We start from the raw sequence: 12,219 nt of genomic DNA on the forward strand, positions 1-12,219 counted from the left end.
TAACTAAGGTTTTTTAAATGGTAAAGAAGCTTCACTTAAAAATTAAATTAAAATGCAGAGCCCCCCAGACCGGTGGCCAGGACCCAGGCAGTGTGAATTCCACTGAAAATCAGCTCGTGTGCTGCCTTTGGCACGCGTGCCATAGGTTGCCTACCCCGATGTAGACAGAAGTAATAGGAAAGAGTATAAGCAAAGGAAGAGAGTAAAATGTAAAGAAAGTAGAAAAAGAAGGAACAGGGGACGAATAACAATCTGGCAAGAAAGTGAGGTGACAGGCTAAGACATGAGAAATAAGGAGAAAGAAGATTGGAGTCAACATTTGGGAAGAATGCAGGGCAGTTGCCTCCCCCTCCCTTACATATCTGTAATAACATAAAACACGAGCAGTTAAACCAAACTGGCATCTCCCCCGGGCATTTAAATTTTTTTTGACACAGCAGTCATGAAATCAACAACAGGATGCAAATCAATTTACAGGTGTGCAGCTGCCAGATGTTATTACCTCAGGATAACTACTCAGTGGATATACAACTTAATAAAATGGTCTGGGAAACTCATCTGGCAAATGCAGGTGCATAGACTCCATGATGATGATGAGTGCAGTATAAGAACCTATGTAGAATAATATATATCTTCCTGCAAGTTTTCTACATTTGATAAGAATCAGGATGAAGTCCCATGTCCTACTATTCTGAACAGTCAAGAGGAGGAAAATTCTCCTCTGACTAGGGAAATTTTATTTATTCAGATTTTTACTGCATGCCTATATGCTAAGCACATGTATTTTTAAAACAAATATTGAAAACAAAGCTCTCAAGATCTTTCCAACCCTCGCAGACTCCCTTACAACCATGATTTATGAAATCTTTAATGGCCTCTATCATAACGAAGACGGGTTTAGGGTGTGTCTTTCTAGGAGAAACCTGTGAACACAGCCAAGTCCTGTACCATGGAGCAAATGCCAAAGCTCAGATCCACCCCACGCTTTTTGTACCAATATAGTTAAACTGGTGCACTCCTTCAGCATGGCCACAGTTATACTGGTATAAAGGTGCTTATTAGAAAAAACTTATTTCCATAGATGTAAACCATACCAATATAAGCACCTTTTAGTCCAGTATAACTGTCTCCACACTAAGGTGTTACATCAATTTAGCTATATATTTTTAAACAGATATAATTAAATTGGTACAAAATTATGTGTAGACCAGCCCCAAGAATATCCTACCACCAGCCCCTTCCCTGGGTATATCAGGAGAATGTTTACGTAAGTGACTCCGATGATCATAATTTTCGCAGCAACAGGGGACTCTAAGTACCCAAGGAACCTAGTCATTGAGTGTTTATCTTGAGTTTCATCTGGAAATCAACTGGCAGCCAAAGCAAAATCACAGAGCAGATCTAATATGCTCACAGTGAAAAACCCCATGAAAGCCAGCCCCCACATTCTGCACTGATTCAACACATAGCCCCATGTACAGCACAATGCAGAAATCTAAACTATTGACAATTTAATATACCTCCCCTGAACATTAATTTAAACATGTACTCACCTAACTAATAACTAGCTTTACAAAGTTACTAAAGAGAACATACATTATACCATATAAGATGCTAGATAATCAGATCACTTTTAAGCTGACTATGCCAAATTTATCCTTGGTTTTACTCTATTTATTTCAACATAGTAAGGCCACAGTTAAATTTGACCCATTTTTTACAAAGCTACTGCTTGATAAATTAATGTATAAAAAACAAAATACCACACTGCTAGTTCAGGGCCTCAGCCAAAACTCTTTGAAGTTAATAGGAGTTTTTTGGCTGAGTTCAATGGGCCTTAGGCAATTTTTTTTTAAAACTCAGATACAGTTTAGTTAGTATAACAAATACAGGATTGTTTAACATAATTACATATTACTGTTGCGAGACTGCAATTTTCCAGCTTCCTTATTTTATGGATAAAGTGATATAGAAAATACAAATGCCAGATGATGTTTTATTTTTATGCTTTGTGGTCAATTCCAAAGTATTGTTTCCTACATTTTTTTTTTTAAATTACAGAATTCTTAAGCTACCAGTGTGCGTATGATTTTGCTATGGCACACATAAACAGGCCACATAAGATTTCTAAGGTGACAGTGTTTCTCTTAATGATTTCCACCTATACAAATAATCCAAATGTACCCTATCAAGATTTGAGTTGGGAAAAATAGTTATAGATGGAAATATTTCAGTCAAAATTGAAGTGAAAGCTAGTTAATTGATTTGGAAAGAATGACTTTTGTTGTTGTTGTAATTTTACATATTCTCAGCTCTCTTTTGCCACCACAATAGGTAGTATCTTAACACTTGTTAAAAAGGTCAGCAAACTCAGGATACATACAAGGAAGGGCATCATCATCATCCCTAAGCTGGTCTGTTCAGACCACCTTCTAAAAAGTACACCTCTACCCCGATATAACGCTGTCCTTGGGAGCCAAAAAAACTTACTGAGTTATAGGTGAAATCGCGTTATATCGAACTTGCTTTGATCCACCGGAGCGCGCAGCCCCGCCCCCTGGAGCGCTGCTTTACCGCCTTATATCCAAATTCGTGTTATATCGGGTCGTGTTATATTGGGGTAGTGGTGTATCTGTAAAATGGCTATAAATCACCAAAGCTGATCAGCTCAAAATTTTCTTTTCCCCTTTCACCCATAAGCTATCAAAACTTTCTTCTACTGAATACTATACATTAAAGTGGCTCCACCGTCTTTCAACAATTTATTTTGTTTCTCTCTTTGCCATATTTATACTTATGCCCCATTCTTCTTTTTCACTTATTCCCCCTCTGCAATGAGGTGTGTACTAATTACCAATACTTATGCTTTCTTAAGACAGTTTGTTTAGCATTTCTCATGCATAATTTAAGTTTTCACAAACATGGCATCACACAGAGATGAGACTGTTCTGTCTACTATTTGACATGACAAAAAAAAAAAAACCCACCAAAAAAAACAACAAACAAAAAAACCAACAACCCAAACCCCATAACTTTTGAAGTTAAGAAAAGCTCCTACAATTTAGTTGTCAGCGTTATTGATACAGCACTGAAAAATAAAATTCGGTGTGTCCACAGAACAAGAGGAGCATAAGCAGCCGAGCAAGATTCCTGCGCCCTGTCCTAACAATTTGCCAAAGTAAGCATTGCCTCAATTTACGGATTAAAAAATTGAAGTAGGGATATTAGTGACTTGCTCAAAATCAACAAAGAATTCAGAGTTCAGATTAGGAGTTCCAGTCTGTGTGCTCAGACCACCATCCCTCTCCCATTCTAACACGTGGTTTTCTATGTGAAATGTTTATTAGAATACAGTCTACCAAATTATTTAATATGGGACACCAAACAACTATCAGGTGCTAGTGTCTTTTGGTCAATCCCTAAGATTGAAATTTAAGCCCTAGGAGTGAAAGACTTCATATATCCCCTGAGCTATCCAGTCTTGAACCTCTCCCAATTTACATCTTAAATAACTTTGTCCCAACAAAATCCTGAAAAGTTATTACAAAAAGAAATTACTGATCATGAATGCCAACCTTACTATATGCATGTGACTGGACTGCAGTCAAACGTCAGGGAAATACTGTAATCTGTATTGATAAAAACAGTCCTGAAGACATATGAAGCAGGGGAACTGGAAAGCCAACAAGTGACCTTACCATCAGTGAGAGAGGAGAATGATGTGAAGAAACTGTAGGGAGATGATAGTAGAGCCTGTCAATTTTTTTCATTAAGAATTTGTGAGACCTTACACAGAGAGGCAGGAGGCAATCAAAAGTAGCAAATAAACAGCTGAGAACCAATGAAGCTAGAGAAGCAGGGCTGTTTGGCAACATTAAAAAAAAATGTGCAGCAGAGGAAGTTTGTGTGGTCATGGGATTTTACCCCAAGGAACAGGAATGGAGAAGCAGAAATTGAGGTTGTGCCAGTGTTAGAAAGACAGGCCTTGTCATAATGAGAATGGGGCAAAGCGGAAGGGATGGGGAAACAGGAGGGGAGGAATTCTACAAAGAGTCAATGGAGGAGAGAGCAGGAGACAGAGGAGCTATGGACTGCACTGGAGGTTGCAAGAGGCTGGGAAACAGCGGTTGCATTGTTTGAAGGAGACGAAGCAGTGGTTCGAGAGAGGGAATGAGGAAACAAAAGTCAGAGGAGGGACAGGATTTAGTGAACACAAGGTCAAAGTGACTGGTCATTTGGTCAGTGAGAGAGTAGATCCAGGACTGAAGGTCACATGAGGTGGAGTGAAGCTGAGCTAACAGGTCTGACAGGACATCAGTATGGAATCTGAAGTTGCCAAGGGTAAAGGTGAGAAATTGTGAAGAGTGGAAACCGATAGCCAAGAGTCTATGGCTATATCTACATTGCCCCGCAGTCTGGACTACAGGGGTGCGAATAGCAGTGAGAGATGCACTGTAACTCCCCCATGTAGATGATGTGGGTGAGAACTAAAAGGTTCCTACTTATTAATGTAGTCCTCTTCAAACAGGGCTACACTAAAGCCTATGTCCGGGAAAAAGCTGGATTTTGAGGAGTCCAGCATAAGCGGCAGTGCACAGAAGACAGTGGGAAAAGACAATAAGAGTCAGAGTATTGTTCAAAGGAGAAGATTGGGGCTGGAAGTGGCTGGACAAGGAGAGAAGCTGTGAAGATGTGACCCACCTTATGTAGATGGCAAACTTTTTGGAGAAGGAAGCAGGCCTTAATGATGCTTGTGAAATTACTATGCAAACTAGCAACACCATACAAATGTAGATAATAAATGTGGCACTTCATGTATATTTTTCTGTATATACTGATCAACAGTAGACTTCAGTTTCCAGGGCTGACAAGAATTAAATACACCGTTACCTCGATATAATGCCACCCGATATAACACGAATTTGGATATAACACGGTAAAGCATGCTCCGGGGGAAACAGGGGCGGGCACTCCGGTGGATCAAAGCAAGTTCAATATAACACAGTTTCACCTATAACGCGGTAAGATTTTTTGGCTCCCAAGGACAGCGTTATATCGAGGTAGAGGTGTATATGTTTTAAAGGTGAAGTAATATATACTTTTTTTTTTTTTAATTAACTGAAAGACATAATTAAGAACTGAATGTGCATAGTTTGTTGGTTCTTCTTTTGACATCAAAATCAATGAAGAAACAGGTTTCCAAGGACTCAATTCTGCTTCCAGTCATAATTCACCATCATGCTTTACTGACCATACCAAGACTAAGGTTATATGACACATATGCTGTTTATACAAAGAGAAACTTGCAGAGACTAGTACTATTAGCTCAGTAGCCATTATTTCAGGTACTCAAGGCAGTTCTCTAATTGTGTTTCATAATTCTTGTTCACAGAAATACTAGACCTTTGGATTCCAAGATACGCTCCTTAAATATAGACTTCAGGATTTATAGTGTCTGTTCTTTCAACTTTATCTTAGATTGATTAAAAGACTGCATGCTACTCAAGTTCTGCTTGTCAATGCTATCAGCCTTATGCTTGAGGATTTCAGTAACTGTAAAATCAAATACAATTTTGTAATAAAATTGTAACATTCGTTTTCTTGATTCATATTATTCTATTAAAGAAACCCTAAAGTAGTTCAAATAATTAAAACCATTATTGTAACTTAAGAATTCACTTACTGTTTTTAAAAACATATTCAAAAGCAAATAAATAAATACATACATACATACAGGAAAGCATCACCTAGGCAGGCAGAAGAGACAGAATAAGCCTGCGTGTGTGTTTGGTTTAAATTTTCCACTGTTTACAATAGCCCCTTAGAAGTTTAAAAATAAGATTCCCTTCGGCAGCAAATCTGGTTTTGGCTATATAAAAACGTCAATTCCACACTGGCAGGGTAAGATGGTAAAATTTGCACTGTTGCTACCCATGCTGTACCTTTCCGGTGAATCCACTGTAGTCTATGGGTATGTCCGCAGAGCCAAAACAGTGTCTTCCCCCCCCCCCCCCCCCCCCAAAAAAAACCCCTCACACCACAGCAGTGAGTCTCAGAGCCCAGTCAACTGACTTGGGCTTGCGCTAAGGTGATAAAATAGCAGTATAGATGTCCGGGCTCAGGCTAGAGCCCAGGCTCTGAGACCCACCTCACTGCATTTCAGAGCCCAGACTTCAGCCCAAGTCACATCTACATAGGTATTTTTAAGCTCCATAGTGCAAGCCCCATGAGCCCAAATAAGTTGACCCAGGCTCTGAGACTTGTTGCCACATTTTGTTTTTGCTGTACAGACATACCCTACAAATTAAAAAATGCACATAAAACCCATTAATTTCCAGAAGCAGGTTTTCTTTATTGGCAATGAAGCATTAGGTTTAAAAGCAGATGTGGACTGAGGACACTCTCATTGAGGTTAGAGATTCAGGTTTAGGTGCTCAATAGGTTGACCATGTTCAATTAGATAAGCTGATACTTTGTGAGAAAAATATGGTGGCTTCACTCACAATACAAAAAAAACTGGTATACAAACAGAATTACCCTGTATGCTCATTACTGTACATACCTTGTTCCTACAAGAAAAATACTAGAAGCCAAATCATCCCCTTTGCAAGCGGAGGGGATTAATCTGGAAGATCCTGAAAGGTGCCAAGAAAGAGGTCAGTAATGGCACTTCTGCAGCAACATCTTTCACCTTCTTCTCATGCCACAGAAGCCACTCTGACTGGTCTTTCATAGGGATCTGGTTCTGTGGGTAGAAGGATGTGGAGGCTGGCTGCTCTCCACAGTTCTGTACCTTCCTCCAATTCCATTGTGAATCAGTTAGATCATTCTGATTCTGTCAATATTACTTACCCACTTTCTCCCTTTGTGCTGAGAATCTACCCCCACCTGATGGGGAAAGGACCAGCATCTTGGGACACCAGAGTACCTACTAAAGCTGTGCTGCTGTCAGAGGTAGTTAGGGAAGGGGTAGCCAGGAAGCAGTATAGAAGAACATCTGTATTTAGAAGTTTTCTAAGTGTAAAAGAGAGATTCAATCTATGTGGTGGGTCAATGCATATTGTATTTTGCCTTTAGGCCACCAGACAAGCTAATCATCAAGAATTTAAAGAACAGGGTCACACTGTTCTTTACAAACGTTACAAATAAAGATAGGTTTGCCTAAGAATTCTAGAGCTGGCAATATGCATATTCAGGGTGTTTACTTCTCTTCAAAGAGCAATAGAGTCCCTTTTAGCAGCTAAACACAAAGCCTATATACTGCATTGATCAAAGAAGTGTACAGCTATTAAAAGACACATGCACTTTAGAACTTTTTATGTTATTATGCAAAAAATACTTGATCACTTCAGTCTAAGACTTTTTTTTCAAGAAAATCCCAATCATTTGGAAATTACTGTCCAACAAAAGAAAAAGGTTTAAATCTGACACGGTTGTTCTGTTATCTCTATAACTCAGAATTATTCTTTAGAATCCAAACTCAGGCTCCTGTCCTCTATCCCATTTGAGCAACACCCAAGTGTCAGTGCTAATCTCACCTCTCATTTTTAAAAGGTTGGTTTCTAGCTCTTTTCCTTTAAGTAACAGCCTTGAAAATGTAACTGATTATTAGGGCTTAAAGTATGGCACTGATTTTTCCATGGGTTATTCAGAGATCCCCACATAGAATGACTTATGTCCAGTCTTTGGGATCTGTGGAAGCTATAGCCACAAATTTCTAATTTTTCTGTGGCGGTCCCAAATTGGTTTGTCAGTGTGGGGGACAGCACTGCTACTGATGGTACTAACGTCACTACAGCAAGATCTCTCACAACCTACATCCTGCAGCTGAGCAGGTTCCTCTAATGAGAGCCAATGTAATCAGTCTGGCCACAAGGAAAGAGACAGTGTATCTAGCGGATTAAGCACAGAAGCAGTGATTCCTGCATTCTAACCCTGGCTGCTGAAATTACAATTGCAGTCAGTCATATTGAATGGAAAGTTTTCCCTTATCAGGGAATACTATCAACAGAAGCAGTCTGATTGAGAAACATCAATTTCATTTGCTATTATACTTTATTTTTAAGTTCAAGGCATTTATATAAATCATTAAAACACTAACATTAAGCAGTCTTAAAGGGGATTCCTATGTATCAATATTCTATATAATAGTACTTTCTTCAAAGCATCTTACAGACATGAATATTGTTAGAGCCTAAGTATTCAAACAGAAAAAAAGCTATTTCTGAAAGTTTTGTTTAGTGACTGGTAGCCTGCTTTTCAGAGATAATCAGCACCCACCACTGAATGAAGTCAAAATGAGTGCTGGATGCTCAAACAAATAACAAACCAACAAGGCATTGATTTATTATCATTCCTGTCACACAGTTCAACAGTCTATACAGCAGTACAGACATTCATTAATACTTCAAAATACCCTGACCAAGAAAAAACAAGAAAAGCACAAACCTACCTGTAGAGCAGGTTCAAATCATTAACTAAAGACTCAGCTGACAGCACACTGCACAAAGTAACACTGGCAGCCAATTTAGCCTTTTTGTGATTGCTATCACATGGAAACTTTATTAGCCTGCACAAAAGAATTAAAGAGGTAATTCAACTTCTCTGCCAAGCCAAATTACAAAGAGCAGAGATTTGACATCCATTCTTTTCTTATTTATCCTTTTCTTCTAGCTATTCAACTTGTCTTCTTCTTGGACCTGTTTCTTTATGAGTTTAGAGAATAATGTGGGATAAATAAACTACTCATATGTTGCCCCTAAATACAGTTTTTAAAATGCAGTTTCCAAGAGAGTCTTTAGACTTTTCTGAACACCACGACACGGATGTCTTTCTTTTGTATGTACAAAAGATGTAAAACAGTCGCTTGCAAAGATTACTACTAAGGATCAAAAGCTGGGAATTTTCCCTGAAGGGAAAAAAAAAAAAAACTTCTCCTGTATCTTCACATACACCAACAAAGTATTAAGCTATCTTAGACCAATAAAGTTTATGACAGTCCTTCCGAGCAGCACATTCAATGTAAGTAACTGAATAAAATACTAAATAATTCCTTCCTACAACATTTTTCCTCATGTTCAAAAATAATGGAGAAGTTGTACATGACTCATCTTTCAGTGGACAATTTAAAAATAAAACAGGCAAGTTGTTGAAACCAACAGCATAGAAATCAGAATGGAGAAAATATAGGGAATGATCCTTCTGTTGCTGAAGAATGAAGAGGGAGAGCAGGCCTGTTTTCCAGCTCTGACTACTACAGAATGAAAACAAAGCAATCACTTCTAGGATCTATCCATCTAGCCACAGCTTTTTCTTACAAGTGCTTAGTTACCTGTCCTCATCTTCCAGCAGCTGGAGAAAAACAGAGGAGACAAGTTTGCATCTCTTAAGAGTGAGCACTGATCAAACTATCAAATCACCAAAGCTTCAGACACCTTTATTGCCACCACAGATTAATATGGCTCAGAAGCAACAAAACAACAGTAGGTACAGTGACTGACACAACACTACCTTTCCCCAGACAGAAGCAGCAAGCATTTGCACAGTGTATTGGTCTGCTGCACAGCCCCAACAGGCTACTCTGAAAAAGCAAAATCAGCAATCATAACGAGTTGATAGATCTTATAATAAAAGCAAAGACTTAAGAGAAACACTGCTGCTGTTCATCCACAGAGAATACACAGTGAAACCTGTACTAACAGCCGCCTCTAACTGGAAATATCCCTAGTCTTCAACCACTTAAAAAAATCGTCATTAATTTTATATATAATTTTACACACACACACACACACACTTATTATGTAACAGATTTTGAAAGGGCCCTTTGCAGGTTTCAACGTAAACTGTTTTTCTTGATTATTTGTACCCTAACATTCTCACATTCCTCATATCTACCCATTTTCACAAGCACTCCTAGGACAGCAACTTGACTGCGGAAAACGTAGCCCACCCCACACAACTCAAGAACAGATAAAATAATCTTGCCACACAACTCCACCTGAATAGGTAAACACCCACACCCATCCCTCACAAGGACAAAAATCCTGAAGTATGCCATTCACCTTGAAGAGGGGAAAAATGCAAATACCCTCATTCCTATATACATATCTTCCTCCAGAGTCTGCCACATTACTTAAACTTTGACCAGGTAAACTGACCCACCCCTCCCCACAGGATAAGGTCCTTCTTGCATAAGCAGACCCCTACCCTCAGTAAAATATAATCCCCTAGATACACATCACCATAAATTGGTAGTTACCCTCTTCTGTGAAAATCCTTGCACAGGTTAAGTGCCCTGCTGCCAAGATAAGTGGCTCCCTATGGTGTCTATCCATCCATGTCCCATAAATCCCACCAAATAGCCACCCTTCAGAACAATGTCCACAGTCTTTTATTCCTCCCCCATAACCCTCCTGTCCAGTTCTGATAACCAACCTCAAGATAGCCATCTCCATACAGGGTCTCTCCCATCCCACGCCATGCTTTTCCTGCACAGAAAGACAGTACTACTACCTCCAAGTATTTCCCTGAAACGTCTGTCACTCCCCCTCCCAAACCAGACACATAACCCACTCCGTGTAAATTTCCAGGCAAAGTCTATCACAAATTCCCAATCCTTCCTGTTCCCATGTCCAGGTAAATACTGCCCTGTCCAAAGGATAAGACTCTCCCTGCAGTAAGTGTCACTCCCCACCAGGAAATGCCTGCCCAGGTAACCTGCTTCCCACCTTTGCCCCTCCATATAACACAAGAACTAGGGATCACCCAATGGAAACTAATAGGCAGCAGGTTTAAAATAAACATGAAGAAGTACTTCACACAGCACAGTGTCAACCTGTGGAACTCGTTGCAATGGGATGTTGTGAAGGCCAAGAGTTTAACTGGGTTCAAAAAGGAAGTTGACCAGTTCACAGAGAATAGGCTTTATCAACAGTTATTAGCCAAGATGGTCAGGGATGCAACCTCACGCTCTGGGTGCCCTTAAACTTCCAACTTCCAGAAGCTGGGACTGGATGAAACAGGATGGATCACTCGAAACTGCCATTCTGTTCACACCCACTGAAGCACCTGGCATAGGCCACCATCAGAGACAACATACTGCGCTAGGATGACCATCGGCCTGACCCAGTATGGTCGTTCTTACGTTCCTACACAGTTGGTCATCTACACATACACCATCCCCCTGCCCATGTAAATGCCCCACACAGAATAAGCATCATCCTGCAGGGTCCGTGATTACCTAGGCAGGAGTTCCTGATTGGTAAACAACCCTTTGCTGGACAAGCATCATCCCGCGGTGTACTGTCACTCCCCCTATGCACTCGTGCCCTGGTAAGCGTCTCCCCATTCACACGGTAAGCATCTCCCTGCAAGACCTGGCACCTCCTATCCCCATGTCCAGGTACATATTACTCTTACCTCATGCACAAGTATGCAGGTGAGAGTGGCTCACCTCTTCATCAGAATAAACATCCTCCATACACAGCCCTGCCCAGAATAAATATCTCCATGCACAGCTTGTCACACTCCCCTCCCCCAGGTAAATGTTCTCCCCTCTGGACTAGCTCTCTCAGAGCCTGTCGCTTCTGACACCCCAAGGAAATGCCCCCTCCCTGCACTAGCATCTCCCCAGGACCGGTCACTCCCCATCCCAGGGAAATGCCCCCACACACACTAGCCTATCACCCCCCATCCCCTGCACTAGCATCTCCCCAAGGCCTGTCATTTCCCCCCCCCATGCCAAGTAAATGTCCCCTCCCCTGCACTAGCATCTCCCTGGGACCTGTCACCCCCCATCCCGAGAAATGCCCCCCCTGCACTAGCATCTGCCCAGGGCCCATCATTCACAGCCCCCCCCATGCCAAGTAAATGCCCCCTCCCCTGCACTAGCATCTCCCTGGGACCTGTCACCCCCCCCATCTGGGAAATGCCCTCCCCCCGCACTAGCCTGTCCCCCCCCCCCCCCGAGCATCTCCCCGGGCCTATCACTCCCCCTCCCCTGCACTAGCATCTCCCTAGGACCTGTCACCCCCCATCCCGGGAAACACCCCCCCTCCCCGCACTAGCATCTCCCTAGGACCTGTCACCCCCCATCCCGGGACACCCCCTCCTCCCCGCACTAGCATCTCCCCAGGATCTGTCACCCCCCATCCCGGGAAACGCCCCCCCTCCCTGCACTAGCATTTCCCTGGGACCTGTCACCCCCCATCTAGGAAATGC

The 12,219-nt window shown here is 41.3% G+C and overlaps 1 protein-coding gene across 3 annotated transcripts in view; it reads right to left on the reverse strand.

Moving 5' to 3' along the window:
• The window catches only part of RABEP1 (rabaptin, RAB GTPase binding effector protein 1), a 76,611-nt gene that overhangs the window by 63,589 nt on the left and 803 nt on the right, over positions 1–12,219 (reverse strand). The gene's annotated exons all lie outside the window — the stretch shown is intronic.

Source organism: Trachemys scripta, chromosome 18, assembly GCF_013100865.1.
Source record: "Trachemys scripta elegans isolate TJP31775 chromosome 18, CAS_Tse_1.0, whole genome shotgun sequence".
Taxonomy (NCBI): domain Eukaryota; kingdom Metazoa; phylum Chordata; order Testudines; family Emydidae; genus Trachemys; species Trachemys scripta.